The sequence below is a fragment of the Hipposideros armiger genome, unplaced genomic scaffold (assembly GCF_001890085.2).
Source record: "Hipposideros armiger isolate ML-2016 unplaced genomic scaffold, ASM189008v1 scaffold_305, whole genome shotgun sequence".
NCBI classification, from domain to species: domain Eukaryota; kingdom Metazoa; phylum Chordata; class Mammalia; order Chiroptera; family Hipposideridae; genus Hipposideros; species Hipposideros armiger.
Window position 1 is genome coordinate 34,193 of NW_017731655.1, and position 11,812 is coordinate 46,004.

The window sequence follows — 11,812 nt, forward strand, 5'->3', positions numbered from 1 at the left end:
TGTGTGTGTGTGTGTGTGTGTAAGGATGCTTGATGAGCAACAGGATATTTACATAGCCTCGAAGCATCTTCACATAAATTACAGAAGGAAAAGTAGTAACTACACAGTGGAGAAACAAGATACCTTAACCAAGTGACAACGGCCATCCATGTTTCTAGATGTTTTACACTTAGGACAGGATACTGTTTATGTGGTATTCCAAACAAATACACATGACCCAAAACGAATACACATGCACAAGAGGAAACAAACACATGGCTAGAGACATTCTCCAAACAGCCTGTATTCTTAAAAAATTTCAATGTATTAAAAAAAGAAAAATGGAGACCAAAAAATGGTTGCAAATTAGAGGAGAATCGAAAGGACATTACTAAATGCAGTATGCAATCCCGGAGTGGATTTGTACCGGGGGTGGGGGGTACATACATACATACATACGTACATACATGCTGATATGCATACATATATAACACTATTGGGATAATTGATGGAATTGGAGTATAGACTATAATGATAGGTACGGTATCCATATTAAATTCCCTAGTTTTATTATTACACTATGGTTCTGTAAGAGAAATACCTTATTCTTAGAAAATACACACCAGAGTAATAAGGGATAAGCAATAAAGGGCAAAGTGTACGTAACGTACTCTCACATGATTCAGAAACAAAAGTGAACATGTATGTACAGAACCATGGAGCAAAGGCAAACTTTGGAAGCCATACTTATTTTAGGGCATGAACTTAAGCAAGAAGAACAATAGAGGGGGCCGTAAAAAAGCCCAGGAATCTGAACAATACAGGGATTTTGTATTTTCTGGGACTGCGTAGCAATTGCCACGGAGAGAGATACCATAACTTTTCAAACCCTTCAGGGTCTGCTCAGCTGTGAAGGAAATGACCCTGCTGGATTGAAAACTTTCTCTAGGAACAAAACAACAACAAAACACCTCAACTCTTCATTTCAAGATGCTTAGAATACATTCATTTGGTTAATACAGTCCTTGTATTTGACTGTCCTGTGTACAAGAAGATATTTAAGTATTTTTAAAATGCCCTGACTGCCTCCTCAGAAAAAGGGTTCTTTATTTTGCTGTATTCATAGAGGACACAACATCCTTAGCATAAGGGAGCTGTGAACCGCTTAGCCACACCCCACACTACCTGTACGATCCCTGCAGTGGAAATACTCTTCTACATTACAGCCCTGAGTGAGGGGGGATTCAGAAGCATATAAAATGAAAGTGAGTATTATTAAATATCACAATCAGAGGAATAAAGTCAACAAGGAAAATAAATGTGTGTACGCAAAATAAGACACGAGGTGTTTAAAAGATAAGAAGTTCTAACCTCTACTAATTCAAAATAAATACCTAAAGGCAAAGTTATGATTCCTGAACAGAAAGGGTTTTCAAAGATTTTAAATAAAATAGCCCATTATTTTTCCTATGTATTTAAAGAAATCTTTATCAAGCAAAGCACATATAAGCACAAAATGTTGTATAGTAACTTAACTGATTAAAAAACATATATTTCAGAATTTACCAGTCACATTCATTTCTTCCTTAAATACAGGATAACTATAATCTAAACTAATAATGCTTTTATTAATCAAAACTCCTTTTTATTAATATTTATGAACCCCTTCTTTATATAGTGTTCAAAGGCAATTAATATACTTTTCAAAGAGCAATTTAAAATATTTATTGATTAATTCAATTATTAACAGAGTAAATATAAAATCCTATAAGGTGATGATTTGGAGGGTCCATATCTACCAAGACATGATTTTATGTCACCACTTGATTATTTGATAAAGATGTAGAAAAATAAATACTTATTGTAGAGGAAATAATTCCTTAAAGATCACTGATGATAAAATCAGTTCATCATGTACAATGCTGAAAATTTAGGGAAAACTTGGGAAAAAGTATCCATAATTCTAATTTTCAGTAATGACCAGCATACACATTTTAATGCTATAAGCCTCCATTTTTTGGTGGGGGCGGAGGAGTATGCACACATATAGAAAAAATAATTAAATCCAATTCTATCATCTTTTCTAATAGTACACCAAAGTACAACTTCAAAATTGTTTCTTGCATTAGAACTGGCAGTTATTAGACTTGACTCAACGCCATCCTCTAGCGTCTCTATTTTAAAAGCCATGTGCTCTAATACATCACTTTAGGAAAATCAGAAGCCTTTCTTGGAGAAAGGGCTGTCTTTGAAATTTGTCAATCATATTGTAGTTTTAAGCTTAGGAAAAGCAAGATGGTCTCTCTATATTATTTTACTTTAATTGGCTCTTTTACATTATAAAGCGCTAATACCCTGATGGCAACAAACTAACAGAGTATAAAGTAAAAAAATAAAGTCCACTTCCCATGCTTTCACTCCTGATCTCATGCCCATGGAATAGACAGAGTCCCACTCTGTGGAAGTAATAACGTCTTTAATCTTTTAACCCTGCCTTACGTAGACTTTAAGAAAATGTCTATGCATATATAACAATAAATCTACATACGTGCATGTGTGTGCGTGTTGCGTGTGTATATAGAAAATGAATTGAACATTTACGCCAGTCACTTATGTATGTGCGAGACCACGTGTTATCTAACAAGTTCTAGTTCATCAACTGTAACAAATGCCCCACTCTGGTGGGGATGATATAACGTGGGAGGCTACGTATGTGTCTGGGCAGAGGGGTAGATGGGAAATCTCTGTATCTTCCTCTTAATTTTGCTATGAACCTAAAATGCTCTAAAAAGATAAAAGTCTTTTAAAAACAAATCAGCAGGTAGTGGTGTCAAATGACAGAGATCAAGTCAGTTTCTTAAGGCTGATTTTGTGTCAGACACAAAACTGATGGGGTGTTTATGACTACTCATTCAATTGGGAAGTTAGAAGTTACTATGGCAAGGAGGATTGTCATGTGGTCCTCTCTTCTTAGCATTTTAATCAAGCAGGAAAGGAAAACAGAATCTCTGGGGAAAAAAATAACACCCTAGACTGGTAACTAGTGAGATGATTTGCTTTGGAGCAACTGCTTAAAAAACATGGATGGTAATGGACCTTTAGGATGCTCAAAGGTGGTGGCAGGCAAGCGGCCAAACGTTTTCTCACTTAGATCTCTCGAGCCCCTCCTCCCCCCATCCTCCCAGGAGGGGACCTGCCCAAGCCTGTCCAGCACATGAAGTTGTATTTGAAGGGCTGTACACACAAAGGAGTTCTTTAGCATAAACATGCCTATTTCACAATGAGGACAGCATGAACCAGATAGAAATACCAAAGTCTAGCCCAAGACTTAGTGGGACACGGCACAAGATGGTATGAGGCTGTATTCCCTGACACAATTTTACAGGAGTGGACCACACAAACTCCAATGAAAAGAGAGAGGGGAAAACCAAACCACCAACCAACCAAGAAACAAAAAAACAAAACAGCATAGTACGACAAACTCTCTCAAGTATACTTTTTAAAAAGATTCAAACATATAGAGAATCATTCATTTGTATTCATTTGCCAAACATACTAGTGAATAGGGACACAGACAGAATGATCAGACCAGTTGCATGGTGCTTACTTTCTAGCAGGTGGAGGTTTGAGCCAAGCACTGCACAAAAAGTCTGGCAGAGTGAATTAACAAGAATTACTGGTCTCCACTGTGTAAAGTACATCACAATGATGCATTGAGTTGCAGTTGTGTTTAAGAATGCTTTAATAATTAAACGTGTATGTTTTACTGTTAGACTTATAACTACTGTACGTGATTGAAAACCATGGACCTAAACCCAGATGTTCATCTAACACTCCAGGAAGGCTCTGAAATGTCACACTGCTTGCTTGAGGTCATGTGTTGCATTCTAACATCGGTGATATAACAGAGGTCAAAAGCCCAAATCCCTACCCGTCAGGGACTCACATACCTGGACGAGTCAGGGCCAGAATCTGATTATCTCAAGCTGTACTCAGCGCACTTTCCCAAGAGGCAACCAAAGTGGTTGCTGAGTCTTGGGAAATTATTTATATGACTCTAGAAGGCAGCCTTTTCATTATTTGCCTCAGATCTTATGGTTTAGAATCAGATAAAGTATAAATAACAATTTTAAAGTCTGGTTCAGCACTTGGATAAACTGGATTAGCATATATTACCTCCAAAACGCAAAATAGTTCTACATGGATTTCTATTAAGAAAAAAAAAATGCCTTTAGTGAGAGGACTTAACAAAAAATCCTGCCTCTTAGGGACATGAAAATAGTAGGAAATTTATGGCCCTGTGGTTTCCAGTACTATAGGAGCCAGTTAACAAATTGTTTCCTGCCGAGGCCCAACTCGAACAAAAACACAGCCTTCACACCCTAAACACCAATGCTACATCCCTTTCCTCTGGCCTGCCGTTTCCTCTGTACCATCAGCTTGGGGGTCTCCTTCCTGTTTATAATAACCCCACTCTATTACCTTGTATACTGAGAAAAAAAATAGGTCATGTTCTTTTCTTTTTTCCTTAGAAATGATCACAAATCCAGGAAGCCATCAAGGTTAGTTGGAAAAGCATTAAAGTCCATTGTGTGAGTCTACAAAAGAGGGTGACAGTAGACCATCATGACACTGCATAGGGCAGTGCTAAGAGTCAGTATCCCTTATGATTCACCTCTGCCCAGTGCTTTTCTTAATTTAGAAGTTCTCAAAAATAACAGCATAGCTAGCAAGTATTTTTAAGTCATTATCTAACCTAAAAGTAAGTTGAAATATGAAAAGAGAAAACATATTATATCTCTCATGGGTTTAATTATTATTTTCCTAACAAAATATTTCCATAATTAAGAGAATTAAAGATAGCCAAAGGGTAGTAGTTTTAATATAAAAGTGGGGTGTTAAGTCTTCCTTATATAACATTATATTGTTTTCTTCCTAATTTGACATAAACTGAAAAACAAAAAGATACACTTGATATTAAAAATCAAGTAAGAATAATGAACGCACTATCTCCTTGGCATTTACCACAAGAATGGTTCATTCGGTGAGTTACCTTTATTTTTCAAAGTAGATAGTTTACAAACATGACTATTAGAACACTTTTTGGCATTCTTCACCCAACACGTGCCAAGCTTAGAACAGGCCAAATCATTCCACCTGGTACTTAACTGCCCAAAAGATACTTGCTCAAGAGACCCACGGCTTCACCATAGACATCAGGGTGAGTTAGGAATGAAAAGTATTCTTGTGCACACCCTGCTAATACTGGTAGATTTTATATTTTACAAAATCAGAAATTATTCTAAATTATCACGTGTTTTTTCCCCTTAATAGATACAAAGAAAAAATGCTATGGAAATTCCTAATGAACCACAATCCCGCATTACAGTGATTCACATTAATCTGATTATTAAATCCCCGAGTCCTATCTCTCAGGTTTAACTGCTTTGGCTATGTCTTTATCCACACAAGTATAAAAAAAGAAAAAAAAAAAGAAAAGGAACTGTCCAATTGGAAAAACCAAATTGAAAGACTAACAACTCCTAAAATTCCTTTGAGGTATATAGATCAGGTTCAATGATCAGATATTCAGACCTTTCATTTGCAAAATATACTTCACAAAGAATTTCCTACTCATTTTATTTTCCAGCTGTTTTGGCTATTTATACCCTCGCTATTGTGGATAATTTCAAATTATTTTGTAAGGGCAAACTATTCTAATAGTATATGATTTTCTCTTCCACTGTTTCTTTTTATGTCCATTATCAACTTTCCTGCTACCACCAATTCTGGACAGACTGGTTTATAATTTTCAGTTTCGTCTTAAACGAAACTGTGTGATGTCACATTTTTTAAATTACTTGAGAGCAAGAACATACCATCAAAGTGTTCCTTAAAATATAATCGACCACATTTTTTACTTTAAAAAGTAGACACTGAGGAAAACACAGCTTTGAATGAAATCATTTTCTAGTTCCAGTATGGCTGGCCCTGCAATTACAGCGAATATTGACTTTTCTGACTTGCCTGTCCCAAATTCACCAATCCTTCCAGGCTCTCTGTTCAAAATGTCACTTTCTTCAGGAATCAGACCTTCCACTGAGCTCCACCCTTGTGTCTGTACTGCTCTCAGGTTAGGGACCGGAGGAGGCTCTGTGGAGGAAGGGCTGTGGGAGCAGAGAGGGATTTGAGTGAAAGGGGATCTGCAGAAGGGGTGCAGGAGGGCATTCCAGGAGCAGGAAGGGGGGGGGGTTGGGTAGATGAGCAACAACATGGTTGGATTTAGAGCTGACGGACAGGCAGGAGCCAGACAGCCACTTAAACGGGCAACGGTAAGAGCGCAAAGGTGTCTAACCCACGGGAAGAGCTCTAGGATGGTTACCTTAGTCCCTTTTGCTGCAGGGGCTGGCCTGTCTCCAGGAGGGCGCTAGAAGCCACTAGAGGACAAAGATCATGTCTTCTCCTGTGTGACTCACGGAACATAGCAAACGCACACCGAGTTTCTTAGTCATGCAAAAAAAAATGTTAATCCTCAGACATAATTACTAGAATTATATCTTTTATGGAAGGGTCTCTCTTTAATTTGAAAAATAATTTTCATCTTCCAAAATGCAGGAAGATAGGCTTATGGCAAATACTAATGTCTACACAATTTTACTTGGAAATGATTTATCAACTAGGCCTATAATTATGTTATTCATCTATTTCCCAACTGCAAAAATAGACAGGATTGGCCCTAAAAGTAACAGCTCATTTTTATATAACATTTTATATTCCACGGGATAGCCTCACGGATTCTCAGTGTCACCCTATACATATGGTTAACAGCTCCATTTTGTCTCTGAAGAAGCTGAAAGCCTTGGAAAAGAAATCTCATCCTGGAGGATGGAGCCTTGGTTTCCCACTCTAATTCCCAGGGCTGTGGCTGTGCTTGAGTGTCTCCCAGGGATCGTCCGTCATCATTTCCTACCAGGTCAGAAGAGGCTACTTAATGGGACTGCTTTACTCTACAAATCAACAGGCCAGGAAGAGATCTCACCCAGAGGCTGATGCATATAGTTTTAAGGACTGCTTTGTCTGCGGGCTCTAACATAATCCCACAATGGGTAACCAAATGACAAGAGACAAACACTCCAATTTCCTAGCTTACATGTATGTATTCATTGGGAAGGTGAATGCTACCTTTTCCCTTCTGATGCAGAAATAGTTTTCTATTTTTAATTATTGGAACCGTTTCATTATACTCAGAGATAAGAGGCACCAGACTAGAGCTTTACATTCCCCAGTGACATATCCAATACAAACATCCACCTAAATTGGATACATATTAATGTGTGCTTCAACATGAACTTGCAGTGATACTGGACTGGCTACAATGTCCTTAGACATTGTAAAAGTCTGGCTTTGAACTTAAATATTCTTTAAAAAACAAACAAAAAATCCTTCAAATAAAGTCTGGGGAGACATATTATAATGAAACAAAAATTTACATGTTGGCATTTGAATGCACTGACATTTAATAAGTACGAAACATAATACACTTACACATCAAGACACAAGTTCATAAAGCTGCAAAACTCCGTAAAATCTGTGTCGACACAAGCAGTTAGATAAGCAAACCCTGAGGAAGATCCTAGCAGACACACCTCGGTGTGCCTGAGTCTCGTCCTGTCTTTCCTACATCCATCTACATGGCCTACCAATGCTGATACCGCTCTCAGCAGTTTCGGTACACTTTCTTTTTTTTTTGGGGGGGGGAGGGTAATGCCTTCTGACTTGGTTTATGAGATACGGAAGAAAATCAGTAGCTCCACTTCATTCACCTCTTGATTTTCGCAGCTAAACTAAATATATTTGCACCCCTGTCCAGGCTTGTCTGCACATTACTCTGTCAGTTTCCCAAAAAGATGAAGCTTAATTGCCAGTAAGATATTCATGAGCCTGTGACACAGCACTGAGTTATGCCACCTACCTTTTATTTTTGTGGGGAAGTTAAAATGTGATGTGAACGCTTTATGGAAAAGCACTGTTCACAAGACAGTCTCTTGCAGGTTTAGGTGTAACTGTTTTAACATTTAAATGAATAATGGCATAAGCTAGACTCCAAGTATAGAGGAGGAACATTTGTATTCAAATTACTTTCTTACGTTTTGGTAATACACAGAACAACAATTTCTTAAGATGCTGTAATACTTCCAAATTTTACTTTAAAAACTTCATTATGGGAAACTTCAACCATATCCAAAAGTAGAGAGAACAGTCAATGCACTCATCGCCCAGCTTCAATCGTTAACAGTCAAGTTTGTCTAATTTATACTTAGTCCCTGTCCCCTACTGTCACAGAGTTACAGTGAAGCAAATCTCAGATGTCGCATCATTCCCTCCTTAAATAATTCAGTATATATCTCGAAAAGATAAGGGATCTTTTAAAAAGATAAGAACAATATTATTTTCACACCTGAAAGAAAATAAAATTCCATAATGGCATCAAATATCCACTCAGTCAAGAAATGTCCCTAAGTCTAAGAAAAGAAACTCAAATGTCAAGGAAGACCTTACCATGAAAGATATAATACTTGAACATGGGCTAGTCCCCTGCAATAAAAAGGAAATAGCAGCCTCTTAAAGCCAAGAGCTGGAGGTCAGGGCTTTCATGGGGGAACCCAAGAATTGTATGCATAGTTTGCAACATGTGTACTTGGAAAAGTTTTTTCTTGGTTGATAGCATGCATCAGCATATCAAGCAGCTTGAGGCCGAAAACATTTAAAGAACTTCTGTCCTTGGTTATGATGGTGTGATTATGCCACAATCACCTCACAGTGCCAGGAAGGGACACAAATCCACCTAAAGTAACTTAGATATCAAACTGATTTCAATTCAGCATGTACTGAGCATAAAGTAGGCACAAGACAATGGGTTACAATCTTGGTAAACAAAAGTAAATTACTTTAGTTACTGTCTAGAAAGAGAAGGGTTCAAATAGATTAATAATAGCTATAATAGAGTCATGAAAACTGCTTTGAAGAAGCAATGATGTTACATGGGTGTGGGAAGCTAGAGGGTCACTAGAAAATAGAATTGTAGAGGATGTCGATAATTGCACCAGCAACTCTTGTCTAAAGATTTTACTTATCCCCCTACCTGAAGGATATGAATAAATTTGTTTACCAGTGTCTGTCTGTACGCTCCTCATATTAATGGGATGGGAGGGGTGATCATGAAAGCTGAAGAGGTTACATGTCAGTAGTATTTTGAAAACTGAGCAGTCGTCAGATCCGGGGAGGGGAGGAGAGGAGAGACGCAGTGAAGAGGGAAGGGAGGTCATTCCAGGAAGAGAAAAGCAGGAACAAATGGGTGGAAATTACTGGCACGTTATGGAACCAGCAGCGTGGTGACCTTAGAGCAGAGTGTGTGGGAGGGGCTGGCTGACTGGAAATGTCTGCTGGGACCAGGAGTTGGAGCCTTCCAGGCCAGAGCTGAGTCTCTAGTCTGTGGCCAGAGAAAAGTCATTGATGCGTTTTAAGTGAATCAGTTCTGTCTCTATAGAACGTCTCACTCTTGCATGGATGATGGGTGCTCAATGTTTTGGTGGTGCCTTGAATTAGTTTGATGGGGTGAGGTGAGAGAGAAGCAGGCTGCTTAGGAAATCCACTGCAATAGGCCAGGAAGGGTCTAGGGAGACAGTAGTAGAAAAGAGATGAGGGGACACATGGCATTTCAGCCATTTCAGAAATTAATAGTTTTAAAAAGGTGAAGAAAGGAACAGAAGAGAGATCAAAGCATTACACAAATTCTATTATACAGTGTGGAACATTGTGTTAGCATGCTCCCATATCTGTAAAAAAAAAAAGTGGAAATCTATATATGAGGTATAAACACATAAAATATCTCAGGAAGGGTCTAAGAGGAATAGATGCATTGGTTGTAGGGCATGGAGAAGTGACTGGAGAGAGGGCACGTGGTTCGGCACGTCTCGCTGGCGTGCTGAACCACATGATTATCTATTAGCTAGTTCACAGAATATATAATTTCCCCCTTGCCATCAGCCACATAGGCAGAAAATCGGGAAAAGAGGAAAAGTTTTGGAGACAGATCTAGGTTCCAGTTCTGGCTTTGACACTTCCTAACTGTGGGGCACATTGATTAATTCTTTTTAGTTTCTGTGCTCTTATCTGCAGAAATAGGGACAATATTGGTAATTCCCTATATAATCGCTATAACAATAATTAAAATAATCCTATACAAAGCATCTGGTAGAATATTGGTCACAGACTACATACTCAATTAGTCATTTCATTATCAACAAAATTTCATCGATGGGAATGTATTCTTAATACAAGAAAAGTTCCTCGTTCAAGTTTAAGGGATGCTCATTAGCTAATCTTATTCCTACATTAAATATTTACACTGTACAAAACGATTAATGTAATCCATCTGATGAACACTATCCATTACATACCTGTTTCCAGAAATTTAAACTTAACATATTATTTATCTGCCTTTCCAGGTAGATGTTAGTTTTTGTCTTTAAATGTCATTGATTCAATTTACTGAAGTCATATATTCACAGAGGACTAAATACCAACCAGGTGCTATAAGGCACCAAGAAATAATAATAAGTTGCTATCATCAAGGAACTGACAACCTCAGTGAGGCAAACAGGTGTGACCTTCAAGTAACCATGGCCCCAATTTGGCACAAGAGATGGAAATACTAGCAATGAAGTACCCAATTCTGGCCATGCATTGCTGTAAGATGTTAAGTCAGATGTTAGGGGGCGTTACTCTGCAAGTATTTTCTTAGGTGGTTTCTTCTGCATGATACTGTGTTTTAAATCAATTGAGACTGTGGCAGTAACAGCATTCTAAGTGTTACAAAAGCTTGGTCACTCTCAACAGCTTTATTACATGTTGTCTGAACAGCCACCTCATTATTAAAGCATCATCCAACAAAAGTTTCTTTGTTAGACATTGAGATGGACAATTTCAAACCATTTTCATGTAAGATGTTCTGGCTCAGATCTGCCCCAGTCTGTAAAGATGAAGAAGCCTTAGAGAAGAAAACAGCTGGGGTTTAAGAAAGATTTTTGTTAGAGGCAGGGAATAGTGATGAACATCTTCCAGAATTTCAGAAGTGTTGGTGAATGCTTTAAAAAAAAAAAATGAAGGCGTACGGCCAGAGGAAAATGCACTTCACTTCATATTACACTGTGGGGAGAAAGAGTGGTGGTGGAGATGCTTAACAAAAAATTTGAATTATTCAAATATTTCTCTTTGAAGCAGATGGATCTTGGGAGAAACATTAATACTAGTCTATAGAGAAACAATAAAGCGAAACGTACACACTAATTTCGAAAGCAGCTTTCATTGATGCTGTAAATATGTTACGGATGCGCGCCCTGGAGGGATGACTGACTTTATAGTAGCAAGCGAGTCTTATTTCTAAGCCACAAGAGGGTACACACTTGTCTTTACCCCCTAGCTACCTATGGTAGAAGCTCGAAGCTACATATTACAGTTGAATGAAGACTGGATTAAGAGGCTAATCTAAGGCTATATATAGACAGCAACACCAATTTATTCTCCGCCCCCTTCCTTTTCCCCTCCCTATTTCCATAAATCTCAAGATCAGAGTTACAAAGAGACTGAGAACTCTAGCCGAGCGAAGAGGCCCTTCCTCCTCCTTCCCTCCAGGTCGTCTCTCCTAAACGAAGTATTAGTACAAGTGTAAATTGCTTCCAAACATCCGTAACAGGCACCATAAAGCGAATCAGACCCGGTTTTCTTCTACAGCTTCCACAGGGGCCAGAGGAGATGACAAGCAGTGTGCGCG

The 11,812-nt window shown here is 38.3% G+C and overlaps 1 protein-coding gene across 1 annotated transcript in view; it reads right to left on the reverse strand.

Moving 5' to 3' along the window:
* BZW2 (basic leucine zipper and W2 domains 2) overlaps window positions 1–6,116 on the reverse strand; it is a 37,248-nt gene extending 31,132 nt beyond the window's left edge. Inside the window, exon 1 of the mRNA XM_019659897.1 lies at window positions 6,007–6,116. The gene's annotated coding sequence lies outside the window, so the exon portion shown is untranslated. The remainder of the gene's footprint in view (window positions 1–6,006) is intronic.
* Between the last annotated feature and the right edge of the window lie 5,696 nt (window positions 6,117–11,812).